The 15,826-nt window shown below is 36.0% G+C and overlaps 1 long non-coding RNA gene across 1 annotated transcript in view; it reads left to right on the top strand.

Annotated features, from left to right (window-relative positions):
- The window catches only part of LOC145723040 (uncharacterized), a 217,066-nt gene that overhangs the window by 73,431 nt on the left and 127,809 nt on the right, over positions 1-15,826 (top strand). Inside the window, exon 3 of the long non-coding RNA XR_014147763.1 lies at positions 4,360-4,476. This is a non-coding gene — a long non-coding RNA (uncharacterized LOC145723040). The remainder of the gene's footprint in view (positions 1-4,359; positions 4,477-15,826) is intronic.

Raw genomic sequence — 15,826 nt, 5'->3', positions numbered from 1 at the left:
GAATGCCTGATATAGAGAAATATTAATTTTCCTATTAGCAAATATTCTTCTCTTTGGTGTTGAGTTTTAAAATCAAGAATGAATATTTTAATTTAACAAATAGTTTTCCATTTTACATGTATAATCTATTGTATTACATAATAAAACTTTTGATAGGATACATGGAACTTTACCATAGCAGTCAATTTCATGTGGAATTTTTTTATCCTAAGCTAATGCCATTGAGTGTGAAATCTTGCTCTTTAATCAGAATACTTGAGTTATTATGATGAATTTCTGCCAAGAAGTTTAAAAATACATTTTTTAAAAAATTTCAGCTCAATATTATTCTTAAAACACAGAAAATCAGCACTTTGTCACAGCTCTGGGAAGGGGCATTTAATTAATTAACATTCATTATGTTTATTTATTATTTATTTCAATAATGAGACCTACTTTAATGTATGCATTATTCTAATACCATAGAGATGCAAAAATTAGGAAAACAGGTAGATAGAAAACTCTTTTTTTTTAAATTTTTTTATTTATTTTTGAGAGGGAGAGAATGACAGAGAGAGAGAGAAGGAGAAGGGTGAGGGTCAGAGGGAGAAGCAGACTGCCTGCCGAGCAGGGAGCCCGATGAGGGACTCGATCCCGGGACTCCAGGATCATGACCTGAGCTGAAGGCAGTCGCTTAACCAACTGAGCCACCCAGGCGCCCTAGATAGAAAACTCTTATGATCATACTACTCAAGGACAGATATTGCTAATGTTTCCACTTTTATGTATATATTCAATTATACATTTGATATTATACTTTAAAAACTAACAATGTAATAAGAATGTTTAGTGTTACTACAAGTTTTCTAAAACAAAAATGAAATCATTTATCTTATTATACATATTATATGTGAACATATGTTCTTATAAAAATACAAAAACCAGGGGCACCTGGCTGGCTCAGTCAGAAGAGAGTGCGGCTCTTGATCTTGGGGTCATGAGTTCAAGGCCCACGTTGGGTATAGAGATTACTAAAAATAAATAAACTTAAAAAAATACCAAAAAGAATATTGGTTAAAAAGCTATACTTCCCTTTCATTCCTCTACTTACCATCTTTCACCACCCCTCTTTTCTGTCCTTAGCCAATTTTACTTTATTATTTGGTGAGTAATCTTTAGACATTTTTTCCTATATATACACATAAGAAGATATGTTAATATAAACTGGTCTATGATATAAATCTGTTCCACAACTTTTTTAAGCCTGACATTCCTTGGTGATCCTTGAATGTTAACACATTTAGATCTAAATCATCTTTTTAATTACTACATAGTATTCTAAATTTCTGTTAGCAGATTGACTTTATAAGAGAGAAGATATTTTAAAGATTTTAATCTGATTGCTAAATAATTTTCAAAAACATTCTCAGAAACTTGTGTACATTGTATCATAATTATGAATTACTTTCACTCCCTATTTAACCAAGTTTCATTAATCCTAGATATTTTCTTGATATGTATGCTTATATAATATCCTATGTAATTTATGTTTTCAAGCACTACTCTGAACGTTTCTATGTATCTAGATACATTTATTATTTTATCAATTACTGGGTCCTCAACAACAATTACAGGGTCCTCTCTTTATAATAATGTTAAAAATATGTTAATGTGAATTAAAAAAAAAAAACATTTTTTCATGTTGTGATTACCTGTACTGTTTTCTAGTTTAAAACTGAAAAACTATTTGCAGGTCTTGAAGGTTTATGTATCTCTCACTTTCTCATTTTTAAATTCATTTTAGGCTTACCATTCAAACTTCTGACTCCCAAATTTATATCTCCACCCTGATTTTGTCTAACTGTCCACTTGTATACCCAACTGCCTCCTTCACATCTTAACTTGAGTGTCTAGCAGGCATTGCACACTTAATGTCTCCAAAAGCAAATTCCTGATCTTTCTCCTCCACCAAACCTGCCTCTCCCACAGTCTTCCTCATCTTCAGTTAAGGGTCTCTTCTTGCTCAATCTAGAAATTCTAAGTTACCCCTGAATTCTCTGTCTCACAACACACAGCAAGTCCTCCAGAAAATCCTTTCAAAATATATCCAAGAATTTTACTCCTACTCACCACCTCTCCTGCCACCATCATTTCTCATGGGGATCACGGCAACGGCCGCCTTACTAGACTCTTATCTCTCATTCTGGCCCCCAGTTCAGCCACTGAGCAGCCAGAATGATTGGTTTAAATTCAAGTCAGTTATCTCTTTCCTCTTCTCAAAACTTCCTGTGTATTCCCACCTGACTTGATTAAAAAGCCAAAGTTCCTAGAATAGTCTGAAAGACTGTGGTCTGATTTTAGACTCTTGAAACCTTCTGACCTTGTCTTCCACCGCTCACCTCACTCCCTCTGCCTCAGCCACAGTGGTCTCACTGCTGGTTCTAGAACATCAGAAATGAACCACAGGATGGCAGACCTGCCTCCAGCTCTTTGCAATTATCATTCCCTCTGCCTGCAACACTCTTCCCCTTCTTATATATAAAGTCACATTTTTCACCTCCTTTGTGTCTTTATGTAAATAATGTCACTTTGGTGAGGTCATCTCTGAATACATTAGTTAAAACTGGCCTCTCAAATTATCTATGCCTCCTTTTCTGGTTTACTTTTCTTCTTAGGGTTGTTGACTTTTAAACTTAATTATTTTTTCTATTATCTTATTTCATCCACTACAATATAAGTTTCCTGACAGCAAGGACTTTGGTCAGTTTTGTTTACCTTTTTCTGTATCTAAAACAGAACTTGGAGCATAGAAGAAGTTTAGTAAATAATTAATGAATACATGATTCAATGAATATATTTACTCTTCTTCACCCAATGAATCCTAAATGCATGTATATTGTCATTCTAATGCTGTTTAATATTAACTCATCATTGGTTATTTAAATGAAAATTGAAACCACACAATGACAATTTTTGCCTGTAACATAAAAAAAAGAAGAAAAAGAATGATAAAACCCATGTTGATGAAGATGTAAGGATACTAGTATTGTTTTTCACTGCTTGAAGAAGTTAAGTCAAACACTTTAAAAATATGTTTCCCTATTGACCCAACCATTGAACTTTAAAAAAAATTTCTAAGAATATGGGTACCTGGCTGGCTCAGTCAGTTAAGCATCCAACTCCTGATTTTGGTTCGGGTCATGATCTCAGGTCGTAAGATCAAGTGGGCTCCAGGTTCCATGCTGGGAGATTCTCTCTCTCCCTCTCCCTCTGTCCCCCGACCCTTTCCCACTCTTTCTCTAAAAAAAAAAATCTAAGAATATAATCATATTTATAAATCTTTATCATATTAGACCCAGAAAGGTTTATAATTGCAATTCGTTCGAAGCATCTGTTCAACAAAAATGACTAATAATATTTATTTCATGTTTAAGATGCAGTGTGATGCAGTTATTGAAAATGATGTGAAAAGTTAGGTGATAACGTAGAAAACACACCCATATATTGTTAAATGAACCAAAGCAAGTTATAAATCAGTGTATCCAATCTTCTTTATCTATATAGTTCTTCTGAGTTTAACCTTAAAAAAGTAAAAATTTCTCTCTCACAAGGAGATTAAACAGTTAAGAAAGCACATGTTGTTATCATAATGATAAATGCCTTTGATGTCAGCGGGTTTTAGTATCCTGACAAAATATATTACTTATGCTATGATTTGTTTTCTGTTTTAATTAAAATGATTGTTTACTAATAACCTTATTTCTAAGATAATTTATTTTGAGCATCAAACCCCTGGCCTTTGCTAATCTGAATTGATACCATTTTTACAAGAATTAGTGAGAAATGCTAATGTCAGTCTATTTGTATTATAACACACTTGAGTGATCCTCATTTAAATCTCTCCATGTCTTGTTTTCCAAGACATTTCATGGTCTTGCTTTTTCCCTTCCTGATCTTTCTTTTCTCTGGCTTATTTTCTTCTTATTTTTCTCTTATCATAAGTGTTCTTCAGCATTCCATACTTGAGCCTTTCCCTTCTTTCTCTTTCTCTCCAATGGCAATAGCAATTCATTAATTTACTCACTCATTTGTACATATGTTCTTGCAACACATATTTATTACTAAAATGTTCCAGCCACGCTAAATGTTGAAATATCATCTTGAATAAGTCAGACTTACTGCTCTGGGCTGAATTGTGTTTCCCAAAAATTCATATATTGGGGCCTTGACCTACAGTGTGATGATGTTTGGAGATCAGGCCTGTGGATGATAATTATTAGGTTTATATGGGGTCCTGAGGGTGGCACCTTCATGAAGGGATTAGTGCCCTTATAAGAAGACACCAGAGAGCTTGCTTCCTCTTTTTTTCTCCCCACACAGCAAAGAAAATCCATGTGAGGACAGTAAGAAGGTGCCCATTTGCAATCCAAGGAGAGAGTGAGCACCAGACACCAACCCTGTTGACATCTTGGTCTTGGACTTCCAGGCTACAGAACTGTAAGAGATAAATTCCTATTGTTTAAGTCACCCCATCTATGATATTTTGTTATTGCAGCTCAAGCTGACTAAGACAAATTTTGGTACTGAAAAGAGGAGGGTGATGCTGTGACAAGTACCTAAGCATGTAGAAATGGCTTTGAAACTGGTTAATGGATGGAGAATAGAAGAGTTTTGAAGCACATGCTAGGAATATGGCCATTCTGGTGAGGTCTCAGATAAATATGAGGAGCATGTTACTGAAAACTGGAGAAAGGCTATCTTTGTTATAAAGTGGCAAAGAATTTGGCTGGACTGTGTTCTAGTATTTTGTGGAAGGTAGAACTTTTGAGTGATGAAATTAGGTATTTAGCCAAGCAGATTCTTAGTAGTATTGAAAGAACAGCCTGGTTCCTCCTGACTGCTTATAGAAAAATGCTAGAAGAGAGGTGGATTGAAGAAGAAATTGTTAAACAAAAAAGAACCAGAATTTAAAGATATGGAAAATTCTCAGCCTGTTCAAATTGCAAAAAATGAGAAAGCATGTTCAGAAGAGAACACTGAGAGGGTGGGTACCACACATTTGATCCAGAGATTAGGGTGGGCATAACCTATGGACCTTATCAGCCATATCCACAGAAGCCAAGAATAGAGATGGGACTGTACCAGCAGTAACAGTACTAGGCGGGACTAAAGGAAACAGAGAAAACAGAATGAAATGAAGACTGTGAACATGTACTATTCTTCAAGAAAAGGAAAGGAGTATCCTAAATGTGACTCAGAAATTATTAGGGCTGCTACTCCCACCATAGGTCCCAAGCTCATGGGATGTGAGTGTGGGTGACGGGTATGTGTCTTGGGAGGTAAGATGCTACTACTTGGGTTTCAAAGGGCAGGACCTGCACAGACAAGACCCTTGCAGAGAGCAGTGTGGGTATTGCTTCCATAAGCCATACCTGATTTAGGTGATATTTAAATGAGAAATTGGACTTTAAACTTTAGAGTTGATGCTGGAATGAGTTAAGACTTTTAGGTCTGCTGAAATGGAATAATTGAGTGCATTTTGCATGTAAGAAGGACATGAATTTTATGGGCCAGTGCCAGAAAGCCATGGACTAAATTTGTCCCTCCTCCCAAATTCGTAAGTTCCTTAAATTACTTCAATCCCTCAAGGAATTTAAAGCCTAGTAATTATGATAGCCAATGTTACTGAGTGTTTACAGTGAATGAGGCATGATTTTAAGTGCTTTACATGTCTTATATTAAATTCTCACAAAACTTAATTTGTGGGCACTAATTTTATCCTGATTTTAGAAAGGAGGGTGAAAAGGCATAGTATGACCAAAGGCATATTATTACAAAAGTAATGGATTTAAATTGAAGTAGATGCTCTGAAGAAGAATTATAATGACATAAGAGAATATAATAGCAGTACTTGGCCAGAGAATGAAAAAGTCTAAAAAGAAAGTGACTTTTAACCTCAGATATGAAGCATCAGTTATTGTTAGGGACACAAAGTGGTATGAGAACAGAAGAGGGAGAACAACTTATGAAAATATCCTGAGATGGGAAGGAGAACACTGTTCTGGGAAGTAAAAAAGGCATGTGTGGGGAGACATTGAAGAGAGGTGACAAGATGCAAAACCACAGTGAAAAATCAACTATCAGAATGGAAGCCAGGATGGAAGCAGAGACCACTAAGGCGTTATATTACGTCATCCCAGACTAGAGTCAATACTGCGGTAGCAGTGGAGATAAGTTGACTGATTTGATATTTATCTGCAAGCAGAATCTGCAAAATCTGCAAATGGACTGGCTGTAAGATGTGAGGGAAGGTAAAGAATTAAAACTGACTCTCAAGTTTCTGCCTTGAGCAATTACTTACATGGTGGGATCATTTGGTGAGAATAGAAAAGCAAAGAAAATAATATATGAATTTAATAGTTCTATCATTTCTAGAATGCTTGGTATTTGGCTAAGTAAGATACATGGTGTTTAATGCAGATTTCACATCCATTCCTCATTCATTCATTGATTTATTTCATGCTCTGTACCAGGCAGTCTGCTAGGTGTTTAGAATACAAAGGTGGAGGGATAGACCTCAATAGGCCTGAAGCTTGGACCTGTGGTCCTGGGACTTGAGCCTCTGGCAGGAGGAAGCCACAGCTTTATTTTTGGTGTTTTAACCTCTAAAGAGGTCCAATGAAGATGTTTCTGTGAGTGAAGAAGGAAAGTGGAGTCTGGAGTCTAATTGTTATTGAAATGAACCAATGTTTTGGGGGTGGAGGGCAATTGCTGGTTTTGGAGGGAGGGGAGCTGACAGAAACATCAGACAAATGAGAAAAGTGCAAGTCCATTTCCCACCCTCCTACCTTCCAGTGACCCACTAGCACCCTTCCTTCCTTTCCTTCCTTCCTTCCTTCCTTCCTTCCTTCCTTCCTTCCTTCCTTCCTTCCCTTCTTCTTTCTTTTTAAATGGTGGCTTAAACAAAAAGGCCTTTATTATTGCACAAACCAGTACACTGTGAGGCAGGCAATGTTTGTTGAATCGGAGACCATACAAATTCATCAACAGCATCATATGGAACCAACTACATCCCTGAAAAAGCAAGTTCTTCCCTGAAAGCCACCAGCAGAACTCAGATGGAGTCCTCTGGACTGAAACAGAGTCGAGTCCATGTCCTAACTAGTCTCAGGGAGGGAAAAGGACTGCCAAAGGGCTCAGGCTACTCATAATTTCCTTAAGCAAATGGGATAGCACAGAGGTCTGATTCCCTGAGCACACCGGGATTGTGGGTGATGCACACTGAGCACATGCACCAGGTGGTAGAGGTAAAAATATGCTGAACCAGAAACTGGCAGTGACATAAATGTGGAAAGAACACTAGGCAGCATAATTCAGCTCTTTAAAGTTTCCCACACACCTGGAACTTATGGAGAATATCATACTCAGATGTACGAGAATGAACTCAGTTATTTATAGAAATTATCAGAGATTCAGCTGTCAAAGGTGGAATGAAGTTTATGGAGTCCCAGCTACAGAATCACAGAGAGGTTAGAAGCTTGAATTGGAGCTGAGAGATAAGAACTTAACAGCCCTCATATTGTCATGAGGCTCATACATTTATATTTTCAGTACAGAACTCTACCCTGAACTCCAGACTTGTTTAACTGCCTACTCAGGATTCATGCTTGAATGTCTAATAAAGATCATGCATATAATATGCTCAAAACTGAACCACTTATTTTCCCATACAGCTTGCTTCTCCCACATTCTTCTCCTTCTCAGTGAAAGATCTCTTCATTCTTGTTTCTCAAGACAAAAACTTTGAATCCATTCTTGACTTCTCTTTTACTCCCCATTAAAATCCATCAGAAGATCATGTTAGTTTTGTTTAAAAATATATTCAGAATGTAACCCCATCTTACTAACTCCAAGCCATCCTTATATTTTACTTGAAAAACTGAGACAGTCCCTTAATTAATCTCCCCTGCTTCTGACCTCATTCCTATCTTTCCAGAGCCAAGTAATTCTTGGCTTTTAAACATAAGTCAGAAAACTTTAGTTTTCTGTTCAAAATCCTTCAGAGACTTCTCACCTCACCATCAGCAAAAGCTAAAACACTCTTACTGATCTATAAGACCATAAATAAGCTTTCTTGCTCCATCATCCCTTTGATATCATTCCCTACCTTACTCCCTCCTCCTTAGTCCTTGTTATTTCTCCAGCATGCCAAGCACTCTCCTCCATCAAAGCTTTTGCAATTGCTGTTATCTCTGTCTCAAATGCTCTTCTCTGAGTCTTTCTAGAACAGTGTCTGGCATACATGTCACTCAATAAATATTTATTGACTGAATTAAGGAGTCAAAAAAGACTTTCTCAAGAAAGTTACATTTTATCCAAGATCATAAAAATAATCAGAGTTGGGGCACTTGGGTGGCTCAGATGGTTAGGTGTCTGCCTTCAGCTCCAGTCATGATCCCAGGGTCCTGGGATTGAGCCCCACATCAGGCTCTCTGCTCAACGGGGATCCTGCTTCTCCCTCTCCCTCTGCCTGCCTCTCCCCCTGCCTGTTCTCTCTCTCTGTCAAATAAATAAATAAAATCTTTTAAAAAATAATCAGAGTAATATAGATAAAATGGGGCTGTGGGTTGATTAGGAAAAAGAGATCATGGCAGAGGAAATAGCATGTGCAAAGGTCATGAGGCAAAAGTGAACATGTTTTCCATATATTTGGGGCATGCTAGGGAGGAGAGGAGTATAAATACAGCTAGAGAGAAAAACAGAAGCACAATTATATGAAGGGATAAAATCAATATATAGAAATGCATGCTATAGTTTTCTGATTATTATTTTTATTAATTACATTATCATTTCCCAGACAACCAAGTATTAAATATTTGAGGTATCCTGTAGTCCTCCTTTTTCATCATTTAGTCATCTGGTCCTGTAGATCTGAAGATATCTCTTTCCATTTACCCTTTTCTTTTTTATTGCTACCACTGCTTCTTTAATTCAGGTTTGCATTATGTTTTCATAGACTATTTTAATAACACTGATGTTTCACTACAATTGAGTTTCCTTCTTTATCTAAAGCACACACAACAGCCTCTGGTAGATTATTTATTTTTCAAAAAAAAATATGTTCAATTTTGTCCCCTCTAGTTCACTGAACTTCAGCAACTCTCTGTTCTTTACTATACTAAGACTCCTGATCTTGGCATTCAAATTCTATCAGCAAACATTCTCTACAGAGGCAAAAATAAACTATTGGGCCTACATCAAAATAAAGAGTTTCTGCACAGCAAAGGAAATAATCAACAAAACTAAAATACAACCTACTGAATGGAAGAAGATATTTGCAACCAACATACTTGATAAAGTATTAATATCCAAAATATATAAAGAACTTATACAACTCAACACTAAAAAAAAATTAAAAATGGGCAATAGATACGAACAGACATTTTTCCAAAGAAAACATACAGATGGTCAACAAATAAATGAAAAGATGCTCAACAGCACTCATCATCATTGAAATGCAAATCAAAACTACATGAGATATCACCTCACACATGTCAAAATGGCTAAAATCAAAAACAGAAGAAACCATAAGTGTTGACAAGGATGTGGAGGAAAAGGAACTTTTGTGCACTGTTGGTAGGACTGCAAACTTGGGCAGCCACTCTGGAAAACAGTATGAGGTTCCTCAACAGATTAAAAATAGAATTGCCATAGGATCCAGTAATTTCACTACTAGGTATTTACCCAAAGAATATGAAGATATTAATTTGAAAAGACATATGCACCTTGTTGTTTATTGCAACAATATTTACAATAGCCAAATTATGGAAGCAATCCAAGTGTCCATTGATAGATGAGTGGATAAAGAAGATGTGATATACATGTATACAATGGAATATTACTCATCCCTAAAAAAGAATGAAATCTTTCAATTTGCAATGACATTGATGAATGTAGGGGGTATAATGCTAAGTGAAATAAGTCAGTCAGAGAAACACAAATACCATATGATTCCACTCATGTGTGGAATTTAAGAAAGAAAACAAATGAAAAAGAAAAAAAGAGGCAAACAAAAAGAAAACCAGACTCTTAAATATAGAGAACAAACTGGTGGCTACTAGAGAGGAGGTGGGTATGGGGATGGGTGATATAGGTGAAAGGGATTAAGAGTACATTTATCATGATGTGTATTGAGTAATGTATAGAATTGTTGAATCACTATATCGTACACCTGAAACTAATATAACACTGTATGTTCATTATACTGGAATTAACAATAAAAAAAGAAAAAGAAAAAAATGAACAAATAAAACAAGAAAGTCCTATATGATTCGGTCCATGTCTGCAGCTTCAAGCATATCTGCTTTACTTCAGCTACTATGTTCCAGCTGTAGGGTTTTATTTTTCTATTATTTTAATATGGCTAACCTGTTCTACCTTTAGAGCCTTTACTCTAACTATTCCTTTTGCCTGGATGCTAGTCCTCTCATTATTTGAACTTCTGATTCTTTCTTGTCATTTAGATTTAGATTGTCATTTAGATTGAGCTATCACTAAGTCAGAGAGGCCCTATGGACAACTAATGTACAATAGTTGCTTAATGACTCTCTGTAACATAATTTTGTTTTAATCATCTCATGCACTGTTCACTAGCTGATATATTTTTTTATTTGTTCATTTGTGGTCTTTCTCAAATCTCAACCCATCACTAAACTTCATGAGAGTTGACAAATAACATAAATCTTTGTAGTGGGCTGAATAGTGCCCCCACAAAAAGAGGCGTTCATGTTCTAACCTTTGGAACCTGTGATTATGAAATTATATAGCAAAATATCTGATCAAGTTAAGGATCCTTAGAGGAAGAACTTATCCTAAATTACCTACATGCAATCAGATGTGTCCTCATAAGAGAGAGGCAGAAGGAATATTGAAACACAGAGAAAATAAGGTGGTGTGAAGATGGAGGCAGAGATTGCAGAGATGAAACTGTGAAGCAAGGGAAGCCAAGGCAGGCCAGCAGCCACCAGAGACCAGAAGCAGCAAGGAAGTATTCTTCCCACAAGGCAACAGAGCCAGTATGGTGCCACTGAAATCTTGATTTTAAATTTCTGGCCTCCAGAGTTATGAAGGAATAGATTTCTCTTGTTTTTGTTACAACAGTAATAGAAGAATAATACACCTTTAAAAAAACTCAAAATAAAATAAATCAAGAGATAGATTTGTTAAATGTTAGAAGACAACAAGAAATGAATGGAAATAAAAACAAAACCTATAGCCAGAAAGCAATATTAAAGCAATAAAAATTAAATTTAAAAAAGACTGAAAACAGAGACGTAAGGAACGAAAATAAGTAAATTCCACAAAAAGAAATTCTGAAGTGAGAACACTTAAATTGTGGGGCACCTAGGTGGCTCAGTCAGTTAAGCATCTGCTTTCGGCTCAGGTCATGATCTCAGCGTCCTGGGATTGAGCCCAGCGTCATGGGGGTCCCTGCTCAGCTGAGGGTCTACTTCTCCCTCTCCCTCTGCTCCTCCCCCTGCTCATGCTCTCTCTCTTGCTCACTCTCTCGAATAAATAAATAAAATCTTAAAAAAAAAGAAAACAAGTTGTTATAGAGACTATCCTGAATATGGAAGATAACAAAGAAGATAAAAAGTGCATGTTTTTGGAATCCTTGAAGAGGAAAGAAAAGTAACATTCAAAGATATACCATACAATGTTTCTCTGAGTAAAAAATATAAATTTATTTATTAAAGGGCACACCAGTTCCTCCAAAATTACCTTTCAATATAAATTTTATAATCAGTTTATTATTATCAACAAAATACTGGGATTTTGATTGGGATTACATCAAAATCTATACATCAAGTTGGAAAGAACTGTTCAATCTTTGAACATGAAATACCTTTCCATTTATTTATATCTCCTCTATACAGTTTCTTTTATCAGTGTTTTAGCATTGTCTTTATAATATTTTTATTTTGTCTCCCTAAGAATAAGTTTGAGTTTCCTGGAAATAGACTTAAAGACTTACCTACAAAACATTTCTTGGAAAGTGTTCTTGGGAGATAAATGTGTAAGGAAGTAAATAAGGCAGAATTGGAAAGAGATATTGACTCATAACAACAAGTGAGACCTCATCCAATCTTTAAGGTGCCCTGAGCTAAGATGATTCTTCAGAGCAGTCCAAACTTAAAGTGGATGCTCTTGAAGGATGTTAACATGCACCACAAAACTTCACATTTTGTACCTATTCATATATATATGCATTCATATATATATATATATATATATGTATATATATATATATATATATATGTTCTTATATAGACCACTACATTCTTCTCCCTAAATCTTTAATTCTCCAATTTTTTTCTTTCAGGTTGCAGACCATCCAGCCAGGCTATTCACCTTCCCTATGCACATATATAGATTCTTTGCTCAGGCCATTTTTCTCACCCAAAGTGAATGACCAAATGCATCATCTAGAGCTCTTTCCATTGAAAGATTCCTTCTCACTGGTGTCATTCAGGACCATCCCTGACTGGGGCTATAATGCACTTGCAGTCCATTAATAGCTCACATAGATCTGCTGAACCAATCCATTCCTGGATAAACAAAATCATCCTTTTTCCTCCTCAATTTACTGGCCATAAACAATTTTTCACATGATCATAAGTGTGAGTTAAGCATGAGGAGCTGGTGTAACAATGGAGGATGACATAATGTGCAACCTACTTGTGCACCTTGCATGGTCACTCTGGCCTTATTCTTGCATGATCCTGGATGTGTCACTTCTTATTATGGATTGCTGTTGGACCCACCAAACTTTATGATATGTTGGATCTGACAGAATCTGATGAATGATATGCAGCTTTGGCCAGGTGATCTCAGTGTTTCATATTCTAACTGGGTGGAATAGTATGATAGGAGCTATTTTTGGAATAGTGTATGGTTCTCTGTAGATGTCATGACATTGCTTTAGAACCATAGTGGTTTACATTGTGATTCACTATTATGCTTATTATTAACTCTACCTGATATCTTTCCATCAACAAATACCCCCACTGTACTGCCCAACATAGTAGCCACTAGTCACATGTGATTATTTAAATTTAAATTAAGTTACGTATAACACCCAGTGCTCATCACATCACATGCTCTACTTAATGCCCATCACCCAATTATCCCATTCCCCCCACCTGCCTCCCCTCCAGCAACCCTCAGTTTGTTCCCTATAGTTAGGAGTACTATGCAACTGATAAATTATTGAACACTACATCTGAAACTAATGATGTACTATATGTTGGCTAATTGAATTTATTTATTTATTTTTTTATTCTTATGTTAATCCCCATACATTACATCATTAGTTTTAGATGAAGTGTTCCATGATTCATTGTTTGTGCATAACACCCAGTGCTCCATGCAGAATGTGCCCTCCTCAATACCCACCACCAGGCTAACCCATCCTCCCACCCCTCTCCCCTCTAGAACCCTCAGTCTGTTTCTCAGAGTCCATCGTCTCTCATGGTTCGTCTACCCCTCCGATTTCCCCCACTTCATTCTTCCCCTCCCGCTACCTTCTTCTTCTTCTTCTTTTTTTTTTCTTAACATATATTGCATTATTTGTTTCAGAGGTACAGATCTGTAAATAAAATAAATAAATAAATAAATAAATAAATAAATAAATAAATAAATCTTTAGCAAAATAAAAATAAATTATGTAAAATTAAAAATTAAAAACCACATTTTGAGTGTTTAATAGTCACATATGGCCAGTGACTACTCTATTAGATAGTGAAAGCATGAAACAATTTCATTATTGTGAAAGTTTTATTTTAAAAATGATATAGAACCATAGGGTCATCTACATTATAGGATCTAAGTGGCATGTTTTCTTTCACCACTGTTTGGACCCTTTTGAGCCCTTTCCTGCTTTAGGTCCCACTCCAAGCTGACAGTCTTTCATGCCACTGAGGAAATTGATTTAGACAAATTTTCCCAAGTTAAGAATATACTGCTTTCTATGTGAAGAAAAGAAACAGACTGAGAGAAAATATTTGCAAAAGGCATTTCTGATAAAGGATTATTACTCAAAATATACAAAGAGGATATACACAGGGCAAATAGCCTATGAAAAGATATTTCATATCATAATGTCCTCAGAGAAATGAAAATTAAAACAATAATGAGATGCCACTATATACCTATTAGAATGGCCAAAATCCAGAACACTGACAACATCAAGTACTGGTGAGGGTGTGAAGCAACAGGACTCTGATGCAGTGCTAATGAGAAGGCAAAATGGTACAGCGACTTTGGAAGGCAATTTTGCAGTTTCTTACAAAACTAATTGTACTCTTACCATATGATCCAACAATCATGGTTCTTAGTATTTCCCCAAAGGAGTTGAAAACTTAATGTTCACAAAAATGGTGTTTATAGGTAGCTTTATTCTTAATTGCCAAAACTCAAAAGCAACCAAGATGCCCTTTAGTAGGTGAATGGATAAACTGTGGTACATCCAGCCAATGTACTATTATTCAGTGCTAAAAAGAAATGAGCTATCAAAGCATGAAAGACATAGAGGAAACGTAAATATATATTACTAAGTGGAAGAAGCCAATCTGAAAAATCTACATACCGTATGATTCCAACTATATGGATTTATAGAAAAAGCAAAACTATGGAGACAGTAAAAAGATCAGTGACTGCCCAGGGATTAAGGGGAGGGAGGGATGAATTTGTGGAGCACAAAAGATTTTTAAGGCAGTGAACTATTTTGTGTGATACTATAATGGTGGATACATATCATTATACATTTGTCCATACCCATAGAATGTACAACACCGAGAGTGAACCGAAATGTGAACTGTGGACCTGGATGATAATGATGTGTCAGTGTAGGTTCATCAGTTGAACAAACATACCTCTCTGGTGGAGGATGTTGAGAATAGGGGAGGTTATGCATGAGTGGGAACAGGAGGTATATAAGAAATCTCTGTACCTTTTGCTTAATTTTGTTGTGAACCTAAAATGGCTCTAAATAAATTATATTTTTTTAAAAGAATATGCTAAAACCAAAACCCAAGGAGTCCTACCAAGTACTGTGTTTCTTATTTGTGGGATACGTAAGATCTAATTATTTGTTTTATACTTTAGATTGGATGTCACAGTATGACCTGGATTTCTGGATCCATAAAATTTCATTTACATAGCAGATTCATGAATCTTAATTGAATTTATTTCCCACTTCTTGTTCATCTGGCTATCAACAAGATATAAATACTATACTGGATGAAACTGTACAATAGCACCAAAACCCATAAGATACCTCGGAATAAACCTAACCAAAGAGGTAAAGGATCTATACTCTAGGAACTACAGAACACTCATGAAAGAAATTGAAGAAGACACAAAAAGATGGACACATTCCATGCTCATGGATCGGAAGAATAAACATTGTTAAAATGTCTATGCTACCCAGAGCAATCTATACCTTCAATGCCATCCCGATCAAAATACCAATGACATTTTTCAAAGTGCTGTAACAAACAATCCTAAAATTTGTATGGAATCAGAAAAGACCCCGAATCACCAAGGAAATGTTGAAAAAGAAAAACAAAGCTGGAGGCATCACGTTGCCCAATTTCAAGCTATATTACAAAGCTGTGATCACCAAGACAGCATGGTACTGGCACAAAAGCAGACATATAGACCAATGGAACAGAATAGAGAACCGAGATAGGGACCCTCAACTCTATGGTCAAACAATCTTCGACAAAGCAAGAAAAAATATGCAATGGAAATAAGACAGTCTCTTCATTAAATGGTGCTGGGAAAA

Source organism: Leptonychotes weddellii, chromosome 8 (genome assembly GCF_054177405.1).
Source record: "Leptonychotes weddellii isolate Sample4059 chromosome 8, ASM5417740v2, whole genome shotgun sequence".
Classification (NCBI taxonomy): domain Eukaryota; kingdom Metazoa; phylum Chordata; class Mammalia; order Carnivora; family Phocidae; genus Leptonychotes; species Leptonychotes weddellii.
This window is presented reverse-complemented; position numbering and strand designations above follow the sequence as displayed.